The sequence below is a fragment of the Lepisosteus oculatus genome, chromosome 11, assembly GCF_040954835.1.
Source record: "Lepisosteus oculatus isolate fLepOcu1 chromosome 11, fLepOcu1.hap2, whole genome shotgun sequence".
NCBI lineage: Eukaryota > Metazoa > Chordata > Actinopteri > Semionotiformes > Lepisosteidae > Lepisosteus > Lepisosteus oculatus.
This window is the reverse complement of record NC_090706.1, coordinates 41,466,479-41,490,660: the sequence shown is the minus strand read 5'-3', so window position 1 is coordinate 41,490,660 and position 24,182 is coordinate 41,466,479. Positions and strand designations below refer to the sequence as shown.

The 24,182-nt window shown below is 40.9% G+C and overlaps 1 long non-coding RNA gene across 1 annotated transcript; it reads right to left on the bottom strand.

The window, feature by feature from the left end:
- Positions 1 to 21,670: 21,670 nt before the first annotated feature.
- LOC107077686 (uncharacterized) lies at positions 21,671 to 23,654 on the bottom strand. Its single transcript, XR_001478682.2, has 2 exons — positions 22,640 to 23,654; positions 21,671 to 21,955 (listed from the first exon to the last, which is right to left on the bottom strand). It is a non-coding gene; the product is annotated as an uncharacterized lncRNA (long non-coding RNA).
- Between the last annotated feature and the right edge of the window lie 528 nt (positions 23,655 to 24,182).

Sequence of the window (24,182 nt, the reverse complement as noted above, 5' to 3'; positions counted from 1 at the left end):
AACAGGAAAAGATGTTTATCAATCCCTAGAATCAAATGCAAAACTTTGAATTGTATTTACCAAGCACTTAATATTCCTGTTTTTTCATCAGATTCATCTTCATTTTCATAGTATGCTTTGGTTGACCTCAACTAGTGTTTCTGCAGACGTTGTTCCAATCAAGCTCTACATAGCTCAGGCTGCTTTGCCTTTTAAACTCTTCTGCCCGTACCTGGTGCACCTGCTGCAGAGAGAGCAATGGGCGTAGCAGAAGGAGCAGGCGACTCAGCGGACAAAACAAATCCCCTTTTTTTCTGCCGGCGCAGACGGAGCCAGTCGGGAAGGGAGCTGACGGAGATGGGATCAGGTTTAGCTCGCTGGACAACAGCCCGAAAGAACAAAGAGAGACGGAAAATCACGGCACAGCTTGGCATAATTGGCTGTCTTTGTTCGAAAGGGGCCCTTGATTTAATAGGCATGGTTGGTGACTGAACTACTGGACTGAAAACACTGCAGAATCCACTGGAGCCCTGCTGCTCACCCTCCCCCCCAGTCTCAGCGGAGAGCTGAGTCAGACTCAGCCTCCCTGCCTGCCTTGAGGTTAGGTTCAAATACCTCTCCAGACAGCCTCTGCGCATTAAATGCCCCACATAATCTGGGCCTGCGCGTCTGTGCGTGTGGGTGACCGCTGGCCCCTGCGCAGATTCATGAGCTGCACTTTGAAGATTTCCGTGCACACATGGATGCACACACACGCACAGGATGGCTTGGCTTGGATGTTCAAAATGTGGACGTGCTCAGCTAGTTAAACAGTTTTACCAATGTATGATTCACTAGAAAACAAATACCAGTGCAGCCAGTGTGTGCAAACTTTCTCCATGATTGTAGAGAGGAAGACACGTCACAAAAGGCTTTATTGGGGACTGTTCTGAAAGATTTGTTTCAGCATATTCGAAATATTTTCTTATTGAAATAAGACATATCTTGTATTTCAGTAAGAAGTTTGAGTTGTCCTTTTTGAGCCTCGTTTGGAGGGTCGAGGAGACCTGTTCAAAGCGTCAGTAACACATAGTGCGGAGAGTAACACTGATTAGAGCATTGAGAAGGCGCATTACTTATTGATTGGCACAGAGGAGATGCTGGGCTGTTTTCCACTGCGCTCTAATGAGAAGGCATGACCTCTTTTAGTCAGCAAGGTCAAGAAATGATGCTGTAATTGCGCTTTCTGTAATGACACCTGTCACGTTTTCTCTTTACACTCTTTAATGACAATTGCATTTGTGTTGCTCATCTCAAAGGAAAGCCTTCAATCCCAGATCATTCTGAGCAGAAGCTGGAGTAGGGAGTGAAGGCCAGGAGTAGTAATAAGAATGTAAATAGAACTCTAGATCTGCCCTTTTTCCTCCCAGCAATGAACTAAATCAAGACCTATGTGACACTGTGTCTGGTCTCCATCTGCATATTTCAGAAGTGGTCTGTCACTAACTTGTTACACATGCTTCATAAAAGATCAGATTTGGAGACCATACAGAAACAGGGCACAGTAATTCCAGGGCAATGCATTAGGGGGAGTTTTCTCAAACGCTTTTGCACGCAGAATAATCTCTTTTAGAAATAAAAGAAACTGGAAAATACAGATATTTTAGTAAATAATGGTGCATTTTCTATAAAGAAATTCACAATGCAATTTTTGTTAAAATGGTAAGCTTGTTAATGCTGCCATCCTGCTGTTTATGTCATCAAGAATCAGGAGGTAGGTTTCAAGTACACATAAGCAGCATCCCTCTACCTGAAGAGCTGTTTTCACCTTTCAAGCAATGACAAAATCCTGGCTGCCGCAAGGCCCCTGCGTGAGCCGCACTGACCGCTTGGCAGCCAGGACTGCAGTGTGAATCACTTTGCAGGCCAACGCTGACAGAGAGCCCGAGGGGCGGCGGTTCAGAGCGAAGGGCTTATGGGATTCTAATGAGGTCTGAAACAGGAAAGGAATCGAGTTTTTGGGGGGGAGTTCAGGGTCTGGAAAGCAGTGACGCCTGAAAACAGATCTGTGCGTGTCGCTGTAAGAGCACTGTGTCTGTATTTTCTCTTTTTCCTAATCGCTTCAAGAGGGTTAATGCTACTCTGCTACATACCCTTTCAGAGTGTTATCTGGAATTTGTTCCGGGGCGTGCCCTCACTCGCACCTCGGCTGCTGGGGGAACTCTTTCCTCTCTACCACAAATGACATCTTGGGGAGGTTGTGTGAATGCAGACGACTGCCCCACTATTATATTCCACCATGTTGCTTCATGAGCTGCTCCCCCTAGTCCCCACTGCTGGATATCACAGTTTGCATATGTATGCAATAGCGTTGTGGCCTCAGTTTTATATAGGATTTCATATACTTAATATCTTACTTTATATTATATAATACCACAGAACGTCTTGGTTACAGACGTAATACCACAAAACGCCTTATTAAAAATGATAAAACTTTTATTCTCACTCCAACAATTCAAGCAAGATGCTGCACTACTGTAGGCAGCGTGAGGTTCTGGATTCAAATTGAAAAACATGACACTGCTGGATACATAAGGGCCTCACGCCGATCACATTCAATAGATAAAGAAATTGTGCCGGTGTTTGTAAAGACATCAGTGGGAGAGACAGAGGGATAAAAACAGCAAAACTCAAAAACTGAACTTTACTTCAGTTCCAGATCTTGGAGAGGCAGGCATGAACAAAGTCATTACAGCCTGGAAGCTGATGCTGAGACAAAGAAACGGCACAATGTTCCAGAATGGCCTGTTGCCCGTGACCACTGTCATGTGTAAAGACTGGGGATCAAAGCAGCAAAGAGGAAGCACTTGTACAGGCTGTTGTTTTGCTAATGTGCAGCCGAAACTAAGAGATGCAGAAGTTACTTATGCAGAAGAAGAGCATCGTTCCACCTTAATAAAATTGCCCGAATAATCCGAATTGCACACCTGGACTCAACCAATCAGAACTGCAAATGTCCTCAGTCTCTTGATCATGATCACACCAAACACATGAGAACAAAAATAGAGATAAAGAGAGAACAGAGTATTTAGCCAACAGTTGTCTAAGGACCACAGTGACTGTCCAGACACAGCCCAGGGATCCCCAGTAATTTAGGTAAGCAGTTCACCAGCAAGACCAACATGTCCCATCAGCCCTTCTGCAGCATCACCTGTTTCTCTCTCAATAAAGAGGTCTAGACTGAATATATAAAGGAGCTGTTATCCTGAGCAGATGACCTTTGAGTCGTGTTATTAACTTTAGTTAGGAGCTGGTATTGTATTTCTGTTTGGATTTACAGGACTTTAAATTTGATACCCTTAATGAAACGCGGTGCTCGACAGAATACAGCTTGTGAGGAAACGCCAGGCAAGAGATTGTCATAGTATTGTTCAGTAACTTGATAACAGGGCCTGAACCTGGATAGAACCTTTGGGACCCTTTAGCTTAGAATTTAAATACAGCTGTAAAGATAAGAAGACACGCATATCGAAATAACCAGTTTCTAGGCTTAAAGGAAATAATTGTAAATAGTAACTAAAAAAAGTCACTAATCTCTGTCTTTGTGTTCCATAGTCTAAAATGTTTCTGAAGATCTCACATTCACTGTTGTGACCCTGATTTGACTAGGATACATACTTGAGAATGCATACTGTACTATGCAGGCACAATGAAGAAGCTAAATCAGTAACTGCACAAAGAACCAGGGTCTGCAAGGTATTGACTCTCTATTGATCAGCTAGCCCATGTGTTATTGACTAGGTAGCACAGCAACACTGGAATAAGTTACAAACCACATCAACCAGCGAAAACCTCTGCAGTTCGCACTGACCTTGTCCTGAGTCAACTGCCCTCCTCTCTCCTCAAGGCCTCTGCTGCCCAGTAAGTTTACGAGGAAGAGACAATATCGAAGAGACAATATTTACTCAATTGTTTAGAAATGACAAAACTTTGCTGTCTAAGACTGATTTAGAACATGACAAAAAACAGATTTACAGTATATCTTCAATGCAAACAGCTCAGAGAGAGTAACTTGCAAATGGTTGCTTTGGGAATGTTTTTTTTTTTGCTAAAATGATTTTGCTTAAAATAACCCAAAAAACGCTGATTTTCTTAAAATGACAGACATGTCCTGGGGGAAGACTACAGAACCTCTTGAAGGCCCAGCAAACTCACACTTTGTTCAGTGTTTCCTCGTCTTACTGAGGAAGCTGTCACACACTAGTCTCCAATCTGTGGACTCTCAAACTCATTAAAATCCCAGTCTCTCTGTAGATGAAGTAACTATCCCCGTACACTGAGGTATCTTTCTATCTTTTAATTACATGGGACTAGCTGGTACATAAAACAGAACTATTCAAATCTGTTACAAACAACACAGAACCACACAAATACTTGCACGTTGCAATTATGCCTAGTTATCTGAACAGATAAACTATTATATGAAAATGAAAAACAGGAGAAACTTTCAAAACCTTTAGAGTATCATTATTAACATGTACCAAAGCTTTAAGAGTGCATATGTCAGGTAAAGTTTCACTGAGTACTGTAAGAACTCTGCACACCTCACACTGACCTTGAAATTCAGTCCTGTGCTTCTGATAAGAAGTACCTGTCAAGGTGTGTAGAAGATTATATACTTCAAGTGTAGTGCGAGGACCATAAACCAAACAACTAGGACACTACAGCTCTGTTCAAAACCAGTCCTTTTCTATATATAGTGTGCAGGAACTACAATATGTTTTTTAAATGAAATGACCCAGGTGACACCTCCTCTGGACAGAAACTCAGGCCACAACCTCCACCTCTGTAGTTTGACCTCAGCCCTAGACATTGCACCCCTCTGCTCCAGATTTCCATTCGAACCACCACCTCTAACCCTGCCTGGAGGCGCAGGCTTCCTGTGGTCTGGCAGTGCTGCCCTTCATGTGAGCAGTGTTTGAGATCAGGCTCAGGCACATTATGAAAGGACAGCAATGCAAAGTTTGATCAAAAGGTACTTTTATTTTAAAATAAGTCTTGTTTAGCAATGTTTTTATTTATTAATTGAATAAATTAACATTGAAAGTGGTGCATCATAAAGTAAAAGAAGGCACAACAGGATCTGGTCCATGAGACTTGTACCTGCTGTAGAGATTTTAGCCAGTGCCCAAACTTGATGAGTTAAACAGAGATCCTCCTGATCTGTATGTTGTGAAGGGTTTGTTGTTGCAGGACAACAAAAAACTGCATTTTTCTAAGGGGTGATATGGGGTTGGCTTAAGCATGGTTAAAATCTTTTCATTTAATGAAGCAAAAGGAAAGCACTTATTTCCTTACCTGAAGTTCTTCCTGCAACTCTATTATGGAGCATAAGCCACCATTTGGGGTCAGTTGTCTTACCACTGTGGGCTGCATTGTGTTAAGGCCTTTTTATGTGAGCTCTTACTTGTTTAAACAAGGTGTGTCTTTGTCTGTCAAGGCAGGTTAGGAAGTGCACTAGGACCAGTAAATACAGTGAATAACAGATGAAACCTTGAACACCTGTTGTCCAGAATAACTTATTGGGGAAAGTCTACTGCATGCGATCAAGAAATTAACTTATTTTTACCATATAAATAAACCCAAAAGAAGCTCGCAAAACCAAATTCTCCCGCCCACTTCCTATTCAAGATCACCTATACCATTGACCGCTCTCCCTTTACAAAAAGCATGAACTGCAATAACCCAATTAGGCGCTGAACCGTCCAGCTGCTGAACTCTATCCTCCTCCAGGGTTTGCCACAGCTGCATCAGCCATTCCTCCAGGGAAGTCACATTAGTGTTAAACTGCTGTGTTCCACAAAACAGTTTCACCATGGAACTGAAAGCTCTAGGAAGCCATACTAATGTGTTCATGTGGATCTGTACTCTAAAGGTCTTTTTAAGTTTTAAAAAACTTGAAAAACGTTTTCTGTGATATGAGTTTTATTGGCACACATGAGTCGGTGCTCCTTTGTACTTTTTCATTCTCCTAAGATCAGTTTGGGGACATGTAAAAACACAGGAGACAGTAGCACGAGCACGAGATCAGAAGCTGGGCGAAACGAGGCCCTGACTCTGAGACTCCAGCCCTCTCTCTACCGCAGGAAACTGAAGGTTAGATCAGCCTCTGTGCAGGGTTTCCAACTGGCTTCCAGAGTCACAGCATAGGAATGGATACCAGTGTGTTTGGCTTAACCCAGCTCATATCACAAGCCACTTTACAGGCCGTCCCATGGCTAAATGAACATATTTCTTTAAACGGTGTTATTTAGCAAATGTCCGGGAGGATGTCAAACTCTAATCTCGCACTTCCTTTACCCTGTGTATAAATACTCCCTGGCAACCCACTGCTCTTTTATAGCCTCCCTGTCTCCACCCCAACTGCACCCTGGCAGCTGTCTCCCTGGTTCATTCCACGTATGTGAAGGGAGGTATGACAGGGTTGATCTTCGGCCAGAACTGGTCTTTTTCCAGACGGCAAGTACTAAGTATTAAGTAATAATATTCCATCCCTTTTTATATGTTGACTTGTTCCAGCTCTATTAGATTTTAACAATATTACTTTATCACTCACCTAATGCTCATGCTTCGTTGGCTAATCCCCTTTTTTTACTGGAGTCCTTGTTCTCCTGCTGCCTATTGACGAAAATGTAATAGAGATCAGATGAACGAATGCTTCCCATCTTATCAGGATATGAAGCCCCTGTGTGTTGGCAAGAGGATGGTAAAGAAACAAAGGAATGTTAGAGCACCAGGTCTGAGCACTTGCTGTGGAGCCTCCTGGACAATGTTACCGAAATGCAAATAAAAAAGGATGATTCAGCGCAATAAAAATGGCTAAGTTTCTCAAGATAAGCTGGACCATGCCACCTTCTGCTAACTGCAAAAAATTCTCAAGGCAGTACGCTCCTTGTTAGCAATTGCAGCTGCACATGCTCTGGCCATTCTGCCACACACTGTTAGCAGTGATTGCTATTGCTGTCCATTCATTCATAAACATCTCCCAGGGTGTTTTCATGGTGGTTACAATCTTTTTTATTTCCCATCAAACTCTTGCAACAGCTTAATGCAATTATGATGTGCTTTGGTTTCCCTTATAAATTACATAAATAACATAAGCTTGATCTGATGCTGTGTTCTGGGTTATTATATAATGTTGGAAACCAGAGACTTCAAATCCCCTTTATACCAAATTATAAATTAAATTTCCTAATATATAGTCACAGGCTTCCACATTTCCAAGTCTTGCAATATTAAGTTTGTTCTAAGAAGCTATAACATAACACCATTAAAAGTGTCACATGAGGTAAGGCTTTGTGAATAGGGGTTGGAAAAGATACTCTCTGTTGAACAGAAATGACTGTGCTCTGCTGCAGACAGAAAAAGGGGGTCATTAAGCTGAAACCAGCAACCACATGGGAGGCAGAATTTTAAATGGTTCCCCACAGCAAGACCTAAACTTGGCCTCAACACAAGCGTCTGTGTTTCTGAAATGCAATTAATTCTGATCGGGCCTGTCGAGTCGGAGCAGTGCAGAGATGTGAGGCACGCAGATCCTTCCCGCAGCAAGTCTCCGAACCTCCCTACCTGTGCCTCCGCACTGTCGCTGAGCAAAGTGAAGACTAATGAAATAAAATCCACTAATAATCCTCTTATTTGAATGAGAATGCTCTTTCTAGAATACAAGCATTATTTTTTAGTGTTGGTATCACAAAAAGAACATCTTTAGTACAAGCAATATTATTAGCAAAACGTTTTAGCTACGTTAATTTTTTTTTAGCATGTTTACTTCCTTTGTAGGAGAGATTGATGTGGGCAAAGTTAACAGTTCAGGGCATGTGATGCATTTCAGTAATGACTTTCCATTCCAGGATTACAACCTTAAACCATTCAGTGCCACTCAGGGCTGGCAACTCAAGCTCTTTTCTCAGAAACATAAAAACTAAAGAATAGGCAGAAAAATATTTTTGGATGCTACTGTAAGGATTAGTAAAATTGTTTTAAGTGTTTCCCTTTGACTTGGTAGCATTGGCATTTTGGTTATCCACTTTCAAAAAGGGGGTGGAGACCTTAACACAATGAAAAATGTTTGGGGTGTCTTTCCAGAGCTGCACATCATGTTAGCAGTGAATGGGGCGACAATATATTTCAGCAGTAAAATTAGCTTTTGCCCTAAAACTTTAGCTCTATTCATCCTAAACAATCCCGAAGTACTTTAATAGCAGGGGACTCACTCATGCACAGCTGAAGAGCAGCCATTCTGTGACAGAAGCCCCACTGCACAGGCAGTTGTTCAGGCAGGAAAGAGAGAAACTGCTTCAACACAGGGGGGGCGTGTTGCATAAAACAGATGTAGAACTTAACCAGGGAACTGAGATTAGTACCTCAAGTCAAGATCTAGATTTAATATCTTATCCAAAAGAAAACACCTCTTACAGCACAGTGTCTCCAGTCACCATAGAGCGGCATTGGATTGGAAACTCTAATCCACCTACTGATCCACCTACACCACTGCAGCAGCCTGCTTTTCTGAAGAGGACAGTCCAGGACTGGCCAGGTCCAGCCCTGCTGCTGTCTGACTTTGGTGAAGGACCATTTTGATTTACAAAAAATATAATTAAATGTGAAAAAAAGCCCTGAAAATATTAGTAAAGTGAAAATACCATAAAAGCGTTTGAAAGTTCTAACTCTGTGACTTCCAAACTCCAATGCACACTGACCTCCTCCCCAAACCAACATTATATATGCAACAGAAAGACAGTCAAAGTGAAAAAAACAGACAATTCTTAAAAACACCCAAACACCCACACTATTTTAACTGAAGAAATGAAAAACAGATGCCATGGGTTGCGAGTCTACACACAATCCATGAGCAAAACAATCAGCAAAACGTCAGGAGTCCATGAGGTCCAAAATCTACAGTACAGGGAACAAACCTTTAGACTCCATCCATATCAGGTCAGAAAGTCAGGATTAAGGCATTTATTCTGCAGAAACATTGGGACACTGTTGGATACTATGAAAAAATATCTTTATTGCATGGTTGGCATTAAATTGAGAGTCTATGAGATACACTGTTATTCTAGTTTGTGTTCATCAGCGTGAGACAATGCAAGATAGATTCACACATTTTGCCTATTGAATATGGTTCAGACTAGTTTTTTATTTTTTGCAATAATTGGTTGTTCATGTCTAAAGTTCATATTCAAAATAATGTAAACCTAATTTTGTATATTGAAAAAAAAACATTTTTCTGGCACTTTGAAAGAACAGACTGGTTACAATTTGAATTTTTTAACAAATCTGCCAAAATATAAAGTATTTGTAAAAACGCTTGTTCAGACAAAATGTTTCATATCAGTGAGGTTTTTCTGCCCAATTCATATCTGTAGGGCTCTAAGGCATAATGAATGTGCATCGCTTTCTAAATTGCTGTTTCTAAATTTTTGGTTCTGGTCTGCTAATTAATTATTAAGAAAATAAGCAGGAGGCTCCTGTGTGTCTCAGCCAGTAGGGGCTTCCAATCATATTCTGAGTTACCTTCATCCCCAAAATGATTCAATCATGAAGAGAAATTGAGAATGTGCAATTTCCAGCAACGAAACCTAAGAAAGCCAAGGCCTATTTCTGCATTGTCCGTAAATTCAAACTCTTAAACAAGTATTTTATATGTAGCATTTTAATGGGAATGTTAAAAAATCAATAATTCATCCATTCTGGCCTAATTATGTTTTTAAACATAGATTGTATAGCAAGTAAATGAGTATCTGTTTTTGTTAGGTACAGAATACACTACTATTTCAATTTGTGATGGTAACTGAGGACTCCTCAGCTAAGTGATTACAGGAATCAATCAACAGAAAGTATCAGATATGACTTCACAATAATCTCTGTTACGCAGCAAAGAATCACTCAGAGCTAAGGAGATAAAATGTAAAACTATCGAAGATCAACAAAATCAAATAGGGACAATTCTGTTCATTTGATATACAAACCTCAAAATGCTTTGATTTCTTTTATGATCTACTGTATGTTGGTTTGTTTCCAAGTTCAGTCAAAGTATACAACTTGACAATTTAGATATAGTTTGTTAACTTTCTGAATTTGTGAGCAGCCATTCTCCTGGAAGATTACCAAAAACTGTTGTTCTCCTGCTGGAATCCTCACTCGAGCAGCTGTATCAGTGGACTGTGGAGCTGGGGAATTCCCTAATCTGCTGTCACCCTGCACAAAGGGGAGAGTAGAGTATGGGAATGAAAGGGAATGAAAGGGACTCCTGGATTAAAGTGGCAGAACTGAACACCCTTAAAAAAAATTACATGGATATACAGGTAAACATAATTAGACAAACATTACAAAATATTTCAAGCCATCAGGAGTTCATTTTTAAGAATCACAAGTTGGATCACAAGTGAAGTGACAGTGTTGCTTGCCTGATCTGGCCTTCATATGGTATTTTTTTTCCTTGTGCTCCCAAACCTCTGGACCAGCAGTGAAGTGTTCTGGACCAGAATAATACAAGAATAACCCCAGGGCCCTGGTAGGCCTTATCCTCTAGGTGAACAGCCAAAGTCCTCTGCTTTTCATAAGCAACAACATTGATTTTGTGATGGAACAACAAAATGCTTGACTTCATTGATGTAAGAGCAGAATGTAGATCACCAGAAGCTTTGTTCAAATCACAAGATGCACTAGTCAAATTTGGAATACTCTTAAGTTTTGGCTATCATGCTGCAAGAGTAATGATGCTGCTCTATAGGCAGTAAACATGAAAGGAACTAGACTAAATCCTAATCCATTGACAGAGCAACATGACTAATCCCTAGTTTGAGAGGGATTTCAAGCTCAAACCGTTTGAGTTAGTTGAATATTTTTAGTCTAGAACAGCAAAGATTAGGATTTGATCTAGGCACTCAAAGACCTGAAAAGCAGTGACCGAGTCAAAACCTGCCATCCTTATACAAAAGACCTAAGGCCACAAGTGGAAAATATGTTTTAGGAGCATGTGAGATACAAAATGCTCTTTTTTATACAGTATAATTTTAGTAGTTCAGTCAGATCCTAATCACGAGGACAGGAGCCAAGGAATGTAAAGGGAGAGCACGCTTAACATCCTAGCCAGTGGAGTTAACTCTCCTCGCTGAAGAAGTGACAGCACTGGTCGAGGAACAGAGCTGCTCTCACAGCCCTTCTCACCTACGAGGAATGAAGCAGGGTGGCAGCTGCGGGGGTGAAGCTGGGGTGGAGGGAGGGGTGTAGATAAGATGTGTACAGAGTTGTGGAGCGGCTAGGGAGTATTTACATTGGGGAGAGGAAGTGCAAGTTTAGAATTTGACCTCCTCCCGAACTGCTGATTAACAACACCATAAGGGCCTGGAACACATTCCCTAATCATGTTGTCCAAGCTAACCTCTGTGCTTCAGACTCTCTATGTGAAGAAGTGTTTCCTGTTTTCTGCATGCTCCCTAAAATTATTTCCTCTGGTGGGCCTGGGGTGCTTGCACTGATGTTTTTGAAGAAGTTCCTGAGAACATCTTCAAAAGCATCGTCAGTTCCTTTCAGGATTTTGAATACTTCCATCAAAACTCCTCCTGAATCACTATCTGCCCTTTTCCAGGCTTAAAGGTTTCCCTTATCTCACATAATATTGAATATGACAGTGTCTAGAGTATGACAATGGCTAAACACACACAACATAAGAAGTTCTCCGGGGCACATAATTTTCATCATATAGAGTTTTGCAGTACGAAATGGTGGAAGTTGATGTTGTGATACAAAATATAAAACTCAAACGAATAAGAAACGTTTCCAATTTCACGTTTTAGTAGTGTGATGTCACACAGTAAAATCACAGATTGCACTGCACTGTCTTGTCCTGATACTATCATGTTGCCATAGACGTTTCTCTTCCTGGTCTCTTTTCTAACTTGAGGATCCAGTCCAGCATTTACTTGGTGCAGCGATGAGCCATTCTTCTTGCTGTGTGTCCAGCCCACTGACATTTCAGAGTCTGCACACCTGCAGTGATGTCACGTACTCCAGCGTGTGCTCTAACCCATTTCTTTCATTCTCTGCCTGTTTTCGTTATTCTAGGCTGTGGGTTCTGTGTCATGTTCTTATTCAGAGCCCATATTTCACACCCTTTCCACTTTAGCTTGGTACCACACACAGCTTTCACACTTTAGTTGCACACATCAGGATTCAAGGGGCTCAATACTCTTTGTCTCAAGGAGACTGACAAGAAGTTTTGGGAGGCATGTAGACACACTTCCTAGAATTTACTTGGAATTCAGATTCCTAACACTGTTGTTCTTTCTTTTGCGCTGAGAATATTTGATGCCTGTATTATTTAAAAATGATTTGAATGAAATGACAATGATTAACAAACATTAACCATACCAAATATTTTGTGCATCTACTGTAGATCTGGGTATTATAAAAAAAAAAATTTTCCTGTTATAATTTTAGGTCTTCCTCCACTGATCATATTACCCGAATATCTGTCTAAATCCTACTGTGGAAAGATGGTTTCCAAAACAGTGCTCTGTTTAAAAGCATACAGACAAAAAAAAGCAGACGTGAGTTTTCTGTTGCTGAAAAGTTGCTGTGACTGTTATTTGACATGTGCATTTCGGAAAAGCCACACACTTATTTAAGGTCATTTTTCAACCTTGTTAACCCCCAAACCTGAATCACCAACTCCTTGTCTGGCTTTCCTTCATTAATCTTAAATCTGAATGTGCCTCAAGGATTTAGGACAAAAATGTATATATATATGTATTTTTAAAAAACTGCCCACTGAAGTCCTGTGCTTTTTTTTTCGCAATGCGCCATAATTTCTAATTTGAAAAAGACGGCATACCTGCCTGTGCAGCTGTGATGTTAAAAGCAGTGGCCCAATTATAGCGTAACACCTAGCCTTACCGTTTCCATGGCTTCGCAATGCATTCGTCCCCTGAGACCAGCAGTGTAGGAACTAGCATCTTATCAACCATCACCCTGGTAATAACACTCCCCCGAGCCTCCGCTGTGTGCGTCAAACCTTAACAAGAACCTGGGGTGAAATTTCTCTCCCATATGAGCACAGTCATTGATTTGTGCTTAATCTGTTTGTGTGTGTCTGTGTGTGTGTGTGTCACTGTGCCTGAGAGCGCGTGTTGTCAATTACTTTCACTTCTGCGAAGCCTTCATTTAACTGTTAATTATGGACAATTATCAAAACAGAATTCGCTGTTTACTTTGTCAATGCCAAATACATCGCAAACACCATTTGTTTTTGTGGAAATTAAAGTTTAAAGTCAGTCTATGTTTCCTCCAACAATCGAAGAAGAGGATTGCAATTGACAACGCCGGAGTGTCTTTTGTACACTCAAGGCCTTTGTCACTGTGCACTGTGTCAGGTCAGGTGTAAGGATTCTTGATAGACTTTAAAAGCAAAACAACAAAAGAAAACTACTGTGGGTATGCAGTTGTCACACAGTCTGCTTTATATTTGCTTTGACAAAGCTAACAGTGTAACTATCCGGTATAATTCTGTTCGGCCATCAATAGTCTGTGTCTCTTAGAATTTACTTTGGTTGCCCTATGCAAAACTATGCTATCAAAATCAGATGCTGTGTTTTTTATCTAAGGCCTGTTAATCTTGCCAATTTGTTTAACTACAGAATTACAGAAACCAGTTGAAATTGATGGTGATGGTAATGGTGATGATAGCAGTAGACTTCCTACTGCCTTACCCTGTAAGGAGTTTGTGATAACCCTTTTGTTCCAAACCTCAAGTACTTTCAGGTGGCTGGATAACAATGGCAATACACTTTAAAAATAAACATTTTACTGGTTGTCACGTGAAAATGTAGTACTTTTTAGCCTTCACTCTAATTAAATGACGTTCCACACACATTTAATTCAATGTGCAGTAAAATGCACCATAAAACAAATCTAAACACTGAGGTAATCAGGTGTCCATATTATCTATCGATTGATTGACACACATTGATTTTAATCTGATGAGGAGGCCAGTTTGGAGAAAAATTGTCCATTCCAATTTTAGAGCAAAGTACATGGCATAGTTTTTGGACTCAGATTTGCCAAGACAACTTGGTGTAAAAAGACTCAATGTAAAACACAACCAAAAACACAAACACTAAAGCTGCGACAAGACACTGAGAACCTCAGATCCATAAGCCGATCGTTCAGAGCCGTTCCAGTAAAAGTGTTTGGATACAAACCTGAAACAGATGTGCTCTTTAATCCCACCTGTCAGGGCTTAACCCTTTGGCAAGAGGGTGGAAACAAAGACAGGCACATAATGAGAATCGTATGGGAGACAGCAGCAGAGAGCAGCTACAGAGTTCACAGCCTGTTCTGCCAGTATACTCTTACAGATTAAACAAAAAACAGCATTAGATTACAATAATCAGAGATGGACAATTGAAAATTTTGCAGAGCCAAGAAGTGCTATATTTTGCCCACAACTTGAACACTGACTAGAATGTGCACATTTCTCATTGTGTTATTGTGGTATTTGGGGGCAGTAAGTACTTGTTGTGCCCAAACAACTGCATTACACCACATTGCACATTGGTTGTAAACAGGAATTAATTTATAATTCCCTAAAATTGTCACAGCAGGTCTGCATAATCAAATTAATAAACCCTGATCTTTAATTTACAGTCACACATACTTAGAAACAGCTCTTACAAATTGTTAGCATTTTCATGAACTTCAAAGGTATTATTACAGTTGTGACATGGTACAATTGTTATTATTGGTTGTCTACCAACCACTTTAGAATGTGTAATTGCACTTCTCTTGAAATCTAGGGGCAGTGATACCATTGTGGAGGCTCCTGGGAATGAAATATCGACGACAAAAGCATTGAAATCCTGGGTTCAGCCAAAGACAGCGGCTCTCATCCACAGAGATCAGCTCTGCATCAGGTTTCACCCAGCGCTGTGTGTCCGAGACCTTCTCAGCAGGTCTGTGAAACTGCTACAGCACCACTGACAACAGAGGAGGGCAAGGAACACAACCCCAGCTCCCCAAACTGATGTCAATCTCTGCATAGTAAAACCTCTATTGATGGATGATGATCTACAAAGATCTTGCCAGGACAGGAGTTAATATTTTTTCTAGAACTGTAAGACTGGGAAAAATCAGGCTCACTTGGTTTTGACTTAATTTGACCCTTTTTCTTTAGTTTCCACTCCTCAGAAAGGTTTGCCTCAAGCAACTTGACAACCAGAACCCTGACATTTGCCCTACTCAGACTTCTTTGGCTCCAGAACATTCTGTGAAATGACACCACTGCTTTAGAGCTCTGTGCCCAACAGTTGCCAGGTGTATTTCCAAGGCTGTCTGGATTGACAAATCCCCTGTCAACATTTCCCCCTGCCTTGGTATTTAACAGCAGTATTGCCAAACGACAGTGCTAACCTACACTGTGGTACCAGTCACTGACCTATTCAATTACACTCAGTGTTTCTGCTGTTAAAGGAATTAGGCTTTGATCATCTTTTATTATCTTATTACTGTGATAATACCTTTAGCTGAGGTCATTTGCTTTCAGACAAATTCTGAACAGTAAAAATTAACAAAAATAACCAAATAGGTGCTTTACAAGTATAGGAAAATACTGGAATTTGACATACAACAGTCACATGGCAGAAGGTGGTCAGACGTGGTGCAGACCTGATGAGCATTTTCCCAGGACATTTGGGTTTCCATGTGGAAATGGGCAGATATTTCTTGCCATGCTCTTCAAACCCATAAGCAGCATGAGCAAATAAGCAGACTTCTCCTGTCCTTCCTGGAGATATTTTTGTTTTAGTTCTCCCAAGCTCAACTAACAAATGCATGTGCAGTCACCACACCTGAACACTCCCACACAGAGATGCAATATTACAGTACAGTACCTCTGTCTTAGCTGATGGCCAGTCTAACACAATTTTGACCAAATCTGAGGGTATGTCCCTCAAAGACTGAAATGAAACCTGCCCATGTGCATGTTTAGATTATTTGTTTCAGTAAATAAGGAGAGCTGTTGAGATCAGAAGTTGTGAGTGGCCTAGAAAGAAAGTCGGCAGAGCTGATGCCGGTAGGGTTGGAGGTTGCAGTTCAGTGGAAATACAGAACCTGTCATGAATGAAAGCCCTGTGAGAAACATGCAAGACAGCAGGATGTCGTGCTGAGCTGTTTACTCAAGTGCTCCACAGAGGTGGCTTGTGCAGTCTCCGTCTGTGGCAGTGCCATACCCTGCTAGATTTTAGACAAAAACAGGTGGCGCACAGTGATAGAAATCTCAGCAGTAGTGGCTTGGAAGGGCAACTTCTTTACTTTGTTACTGGTGGGAAAGAGCAGCAGGGGAAGTAGGGGATATAGCACTGGCTAAAAACTCTGGGAGTGACACTGAGAATACCCACCATTGGCCATTTGGAAAGGGTGAAAATACTTTAGCACAGCTAATGCTCTTGAGTATTATTTTGCTGTAAGTTACCCCATAATGGGAATTTCTCTTAAAGATATATTTAGCTGGATTCTCCCCACTCAGATTTCAATTGTTCTCAGATCTATAAACTGGATCACACCTGGATTTGGGATTAGTCAAGAACTGGACCTATTATATAGAAAAATATACATTTATTGCCATTTAGGGCACCTTTGCTTTAAAATACTCCTTTACAATTGTCATGACCCCAGAACTCTTAAACCCATAGGTTTTAAGAGGGTAAGTGTAAAAATACCCAGGTTACATTATGCAGTGTTATCTCTCAAGTGAGTCACAGCTCCAAAACTGTTACTCTCAATGAAGTGCAGTTGTACAGGGTCGCGCACACTCGATCTCCAACATCTGGCAGGTAAGATGAGAATAGTGCACCTCAGACAGGTTACACAAACACCAAAGAAAAGTCCTGCAATGCCAGCACAGGAGAGGGGAAAGGCAACACAATAGGAAAGAGCTAATTAAGACACACCTGACTGAACCCGAGCTGAAATGCCAGACTCCCACTCAACTGCAGCTGCTATCCAATAAGCAACAGGAGCTGAAAGAGCTTCGCCTGTCACACACCTGCGATGAAAGGCATTGTGTCGTCACCTATGTGCACACCTGGGAGGACAAAGAAATGGGAGATCCTGCCACATGGCCCCATCCCTCTACAGTACATGCACAGGTTATTTAAACCAATGTAAGTTAATGTCACTGACTAAGCTGTCAATTCATTGCCACTAAGGTGTCCAGTTATTGCTATAAGTTACAAGATTCAATGGGGTTCACCTAATTGAATTACCTAATTCAGCTGCACACTATCCAAAAACGCACCCATGAACAATAAACTAACCCACTGCATCTCTAAATACTGCAGGACCTTTGCTAAGCTCAACAGTCATGTGATACAACGCAGGCATTGATATCATATACATACATTCTGTGAAGACAGGACAAATATTGTGAGAAACAAACGCATGGCTGAAATTGTACAAAAAATGTCCGTCCTAACACGGCGCATATTAAATTGTGTAAGACTGTCTTCATGTACTGTACAGACAAACATACTTCATACTGCCAACTTAATCCAAGGCAAGATGACCAGTAACCTTTACCATTTGTCATGTTTTAAGAAACAATTAGAAAGTATTTCATTCATACAATGGTGCAAATGAATATGTCTGGCCATTATTTACTGTTGAAATCCAGGCTAATGAATGGCTGAGGCAGTAGAGGTGTAACTATGAGAGTAGCGTGAGTCCTGTGCTTCAGATTTTACTGCCCAGATGAAATTCCATTAAGTAGGATTGTTATATATTTAATATCCAATGTGGGAGACAGTTACCTGGATTAAAGGCACCAGGTTATACAAAGGTTTTCAGAGGAGTCCTGGCGATATACAGCTGTCTAGGATACTACAGCCCATTTAAATGTCTTTCCTGTCAGCCTGACTGACGAAACTAGGCCATTGCTCACTGGGACTGGCTCTGCATATGATTTTAAAAATCATGATTGCTATGTGACAATTGATTTCTCAATAAAGAGCTTTGCTGACGCACCTACCAGTCAAGTGCAAAACATTCATGTAGCAAAAGTGTGACAAAATATTATTTACCTGTTTTCACAAACATCATATATCACACTGGCCAATGAGCCAGTAGCCTGGGGAGATATGGATTCTTACTTCAACAGTGACTTTGCTGCAGAATAATAATAATTACAGAGCTTGTTTACTAGAATTGGTGCATTTTTTTTTCACTGGCCGAGAAAGTTAAAACAAAGGGTTCGACAATATACAGCATATTCAATACAAACAATAAAATATTTCTGTGGCTGAATTACAAGCTAAAGTTTAAAATGTTTAATAATTGTTTCTAATGTCTTGTAATATGGCTGATTATTTCCAGAAGGAGAAAGTGAAGGGATCTCTGGCCGCCGATGTGCTGTGCTGTGATGCAGCTCGGCTCTCCTGCAGACCGAGCCCGGGTTCCTTCACGGACTGGGCTGGATGCCGGTCTCTCCGACCCGGTGTGTCTCCGCAGGGGAGCAGCAGCCCACAGAGGCGTGGATGCAAGGAAGATTTATCGCTCGAAGCTGCAAAGCCAAAAGAAAGCAGCAGACGGGATAAAGATCTCTAAAAATATTATTGTTTGGTGTCTCGGAAGACCCACCTTGCACCCTGGGCTCCTGGTAGCCTCAGACCTTACCAGGTCCTTACCAAAGCTAATCAACTAATTATCTTATTGTCTTAGGACTATCGGTAACAAAACTCCTCGAGGCCCCTCGATGAATCTACCAGAGGTCACTCACGAGAACCATACAGAAGTGTAAGCTCTGTCTTTAAATAAAACTGTGGGAATAGGAGAACCCTTCAGGAGAGAATGCTCTGAGGAGGCCAGCAAAGAGCCAAAGAAAACAGGACCTAAAGCAGCTGTACAAGACAGAGGCACACGCAGTCAGCTGGACTTCTCTTCTTGTAATGCACTGTGACTGCATAGCCTTTTAGGGCATTGTGTCATGTTTTCAGCAAGGGTAACTGGTATATTAAATGAAAATATAAGGGGTAATGTGTGTTCAAATACACAGTTGACAAAAGCAAAGGAAACCATCCCAAGGTTTTACAACTTTGAAAAAACACAAATACAAACAATGGCTTAAGAGCCCAGCTGGTCTACGAGAGAGCAGGATCCTTGGGCTTTCACAATTAGGGGTACGCGCTGAGTGGCCCGCTGAATGATTGCATGACCAATCAAGACAAGGTCTCTGCATTCATGCTGATCAATGAGCCAATCAGAGCAAAGTACTTAAGCCGCTCTGTAGCAATTGAGGGAGGGTTCTGACATTCTCAGCCATTTTCTTTATATAGTCCGTTTGTTTTGTTATGAGCCTGCTTTTCCAGCACCTGTCAACATTTAACCCTTAATATTTACTTATGTTTTCTGTCCATTAAGCTTAATTATTAGCTAGGTTAATTATTTGTTTTGGGGGAGAAAATATTTTTGGGAAAAGTCAGTGGTATGGAAAAGCACTGCTGCCCTGCACATTTCTTTCACAACCAGATGCTCAACCCTTTTTTAAGAAAGAAACTACATTCAGTTGTAATGAAATTCTCATGCGCTTTTTCAGAAAGCTACTCAACTGGGAGGTCATGAGATATCAGCAAAATCTGGTTAGGATACTCACAAATTTAAAATATATACATTTCACTGAAATAATGCGCGCTCAGATAAGAATGCAGAAAGAGCAGAAACATAATTACTTTTTCAGGACTTCAAAGATATGTTACCCAAGATTGCAGTAAAGAAGAAGCAATATAATCCTTGCCCTCAGTCTTTCTGTGCATGAGTTTTTGCTTCCTAATAATGTGAACCCAGCATGACAAATGCTTTTTTAATACTTCACCTGTATCATCTGATGTCATTGAATGCACAGGCTTAGATTTGTAATGATTCTATTACATCAATGCTTTAGCGATGTTTTCTGTGCGTCTATGCTTCTGGACTGATGTATTCTTTCACAGTCTCTCCTGTCAAATTTAATTTAGAAAGGCTTTTCTTTACTACATTTTTACTCAATAAATTAAAACCTGAAGTGTTAAGTGCAACCTCTTTTGGTTATTTAAATTGCATAGCTTGTACTGCTCTGTTAGAATATGATCATTGAGTGTCATGACCATTCACCAGAGCGAATTTGAACTCCTTCCATCAGGAGTTGATTTAGACGACCCCTGTTCAAGTGCAATAGACCCAGGTTATCCTTTGTTCCCACAGCTATTTACCTGCATAGTTTGGACAATCGATTCCATATGTTACTTTATATGTTTTTGTTGTTCTTTCTCTTCATACATGTATGTTTCTTATTTGTTGATGGGTTCGTGTTGTGTTAAAGGTTTTGCGTTATGTCTTTTACCTGCCTGCAAAGCACAATTTTCAACTAGGACATAATATTTAAAAAGCACTCATATTACATATTAAAGATTGACACTGAGTCACCAGGCACAGAATCTAGATTCCCGAATGTCTGGGTGTATACAGTGCATCATTCCAATACAAGGGCTGTGCTGCACATAGAACACATACTGTATCATACAGTTTATTTTCATTATTGACTGCTGCAAAAATACCCCTGTCTAACTTCATGTCCACATGGCACCATCTCTTGGAGAATGCTCTTTTTTCCAAGTTCATTGAATGACAGACCTTTCAAAGCTCTTAATGGTGTGAGTTCATCACAGATCTATGCCCTACAGAGCCAATCCATAGATGTGAATTCTCCAAGCTAGGGCACTCTGCATCCCACTATTCCACAGCAGTGTGACAGGAGAAGGAGTTCAAACACGGAGAGCACTGATTACAGACTACTCCAAATTCATCTGACCCTTGGACACAGCTCTGGATGGTACAGAAGCAACTTCTGTTGAAGAAGCATGATCCACCTGTTCAAGTAGGGAGCTGTGTCAGCATGCGTAGGCTGCAGAGGAACAAGTATAGGTTTATTCCGTGCTGAAAAGAAAAGAGGCACTCCACAGCTGACACGTTGTGTCTCTTTTCTTTTATTTTCAGCATGGAATAAACCTTTACTTGTTCCATAATCCACCTGTGCTGCAAAGGTTTGAATGTTCCTTGTGTACATTTCACATCATGGTAAATAGATGTATTACTGTGAATATTGTATAAGGAAGTATACCACATATACACAGATTCTAGCGCTAAGTGTTTAATACTCAGTATTTGGAAAGAAAAATCATATTTTATTGTGTTATGCCTTGCAGTGGATCAGGACCCTGGTGTGTTTTGTCTGTGGTGTGGCAATACTGTCAGCAAGGAAGTGTCTGCTGGCAACAGGGGTGGTGCAGTGTGATTGGACAATGGAGTCACGATGTCTTAATGCCTTGCAAGGGGGTCTGACCCCCTTTTCCTATGGGCTAATGTTCTAGCTTCCTCTAGGAGGCTGAGGTTTTAATTCTGGGATCGCGGGATCTTTGCACTCTTGGTAAGTCAGCTTCCACACAGTAGCTCAGAATGGTCAATATTCCTGAAACTAAAACATACATTGTTGTTATTTTCTTAAACATAGATTTATTTACTTTTCAGAATGATACTTTGTTAAGAAATTAGATGGACACGTGAAGAACAACATCTGCAGCATCTGATAGCATACAGACTGCATGATGGAATCATGAGCAACACATGCAAAGGTTTTTATTCCAGAGCCTCTCCTTACATACCAGAAGCTACACTTGATTCAAAGGGTGCTGGGTAATAAAGATGCCCTGAATGCCTCCCCCCAATTATGAGGAGCTGAAATCTAAAAGGCACTAAGGCACTAAAAAATGCTGTGATTACTTTGAATGATCACAATAAGACATGTAGTTGTGGGCTGTTGTATGCAGCTCATCAAGTGTTGATTATCCCCTGTCTTCACACACAGCACACAGTCATCCAGAGTGTCAGCGGTGTCATTTGTGTCCTGCAGGAAAGGAGAAAGAGCAATGCTGTAAACAAAATAAGCAAAAGCAGATAGAAAGCTCATAGGGAATTTAAAGCCGCAAAGCCGTACGCTGTACTATTATGTAGTTTTTATTAAGAGTAGAATCTAAAATCAAGAGTCCACCAGCCCGAATTTGGAAATGTGCAGTTCAATCTTTTCACCAGATGTGTTTCAGGACTTTTATTTGAACCCAAATATTTGATTATGAGCTCTACAGGCTGCATGCTGAACAATTATTTATATTATATTGTATAATATAACACAACTACCTTGTTTTACATCATAAAGCCCGATCTCTGGTTTGTTCCTGTTTATGTGCTTAATGCTGACAAGATGTTTTACAGAGCACATAATCCAAAGAGGTAAAAAAACATTTGCAATATGTATATATGTATGTATACTGTAGTATTCAGTAATAGACTCAGTAATATATAATTTTACGAAAACATGACATATTATATAATTTACATTATAGGCATAAACTGAAACCAAAACACTTTGAAATAAAGTGTTAATTGAAATTGAAGAGTCATTTTGAGAATACATTTGCAAATAAGAGGATAATTTCTTATTTTTAATATTTTTTTGCATTGAGTGGATTTTTCCTATCACTGCTATAGCCCCTTGCCTTGACTGTCTTAGTTCTATAAATGTGATACATACCCCTGTTTTCAAGAGACAGACTCCTTGCAGGATCTGTGTGCAGAAAGCAAGCCCAGTGCTCCTGTGTGCAGCTCTTCCCTCCAGGGGAGTGAGCATGTTTTGTGCTTGCAGCAGCAGCGGCAATGTACCCTGGACACGCAGAGGTACCCTGCCCCACTTTCAGAATCACACACCAGCTTGGGTCTGGATCTCATTACTGCTCTTACATCCTGCAAGTCTTCAGTCTTCCACTTGAAGGCTTGAGCACAGGCAGAGTGTTTCACAGTCTTTCGTTTCGGAAAAAAATCTCGGTGTCCCTGCTAATGATTCCTTCTGAATCATCTCCAAAAGTCTGATCATCCAACACAAGAAGAGGCCCAGATAGAATTCTCAAGGTTTTGCCTGGATCATAAAAAATTTAAAGGAGATGTCCCATAATATCCTTATTACTTTTTTCTCTTTGGCTGAAAACACTGTATTTCTGCAAATCTGCTTCTTCACCAATATTTCAGTCCCATCTAACAGTGGAGAATTCCTGAGTTTCTGAATGGTGTTAACCCTCTCTCGCACAGCCTGTCCCTGCCTATCTGCCTCACACATGGACACCAGAGCCCTGCGATGGGGGGAGGAGTGTAACCCCATAATGAGGGGAAGAGGCTGTGCTTCAAAGAACAAAACATCCTCTGAGCCACTTAAACTGTACTTTTTGAAGTCGCTTGTGGCTCGCTTTGCAATTAAAACATTGCTTACTGCGAGAAATGGAAATGAAATTCCTTTAAAAGGCAGCAAATCCTTAGATGTTTTGACTTGACGAGCTGAATTTGTAAACAAAAGTGCCCTGTTCTTAAAAGGTAAACACTCATAACCCAGATCAGTGCAGGGAATTAAATGAGCCTGAACCACTCCTACAGGGACATTTTAAAAGATCCAACCTTCTCAGCACAATCCGAAGTACGCGGTTTATTAATTGAACAATTTATTTGATTCTTTATTCATGTCAGTGTGTGGGAGGTAGTTTGTGATTTGCCTGTGTAGTTGTGTAATGTAACTGTACCAGGTTTTTATCTCTAATAAAGGTGGCAATAAGTTGCTATTGTATACTAATTATTTAATCAGTAACCCTGATTGTATTTCTGAACATAACCCCCAAAAAATGGATGGCCAAGTCCACTATTTTTATGTTAGAATAATGGTGACTGAAAAGTCTAAATGTTTTGTTTGGGTTGTTCCTTTTTGCACTTCACAGGATTGATCACAGACGTCCAAACAGTGCTCAGAAAACCTGCCATTTTGAGAAGATCCAGGAGGGAAACAGCTACAAAAATAAAGCGAGTTTCCTCAGCAGGAAGGAACTGATGAGGAAAAGAAGCTCCTACTCAGCTTGTCCAGGGTGGAAAAGCCACAGTGCCGGAGCCGAAAGTCTGGCCTTTCGTGATAAGGGTTCCCAGGCCAGCCCACTTCTCACACCGGCGCGGTCGGGGGTCAAATCCTTTTAGGAGTCAGTTCCGTTACCTCACTCCGTTCCATCCTTCTTCGTGGTGCTTATCAAGCGAAGCCACTCCAC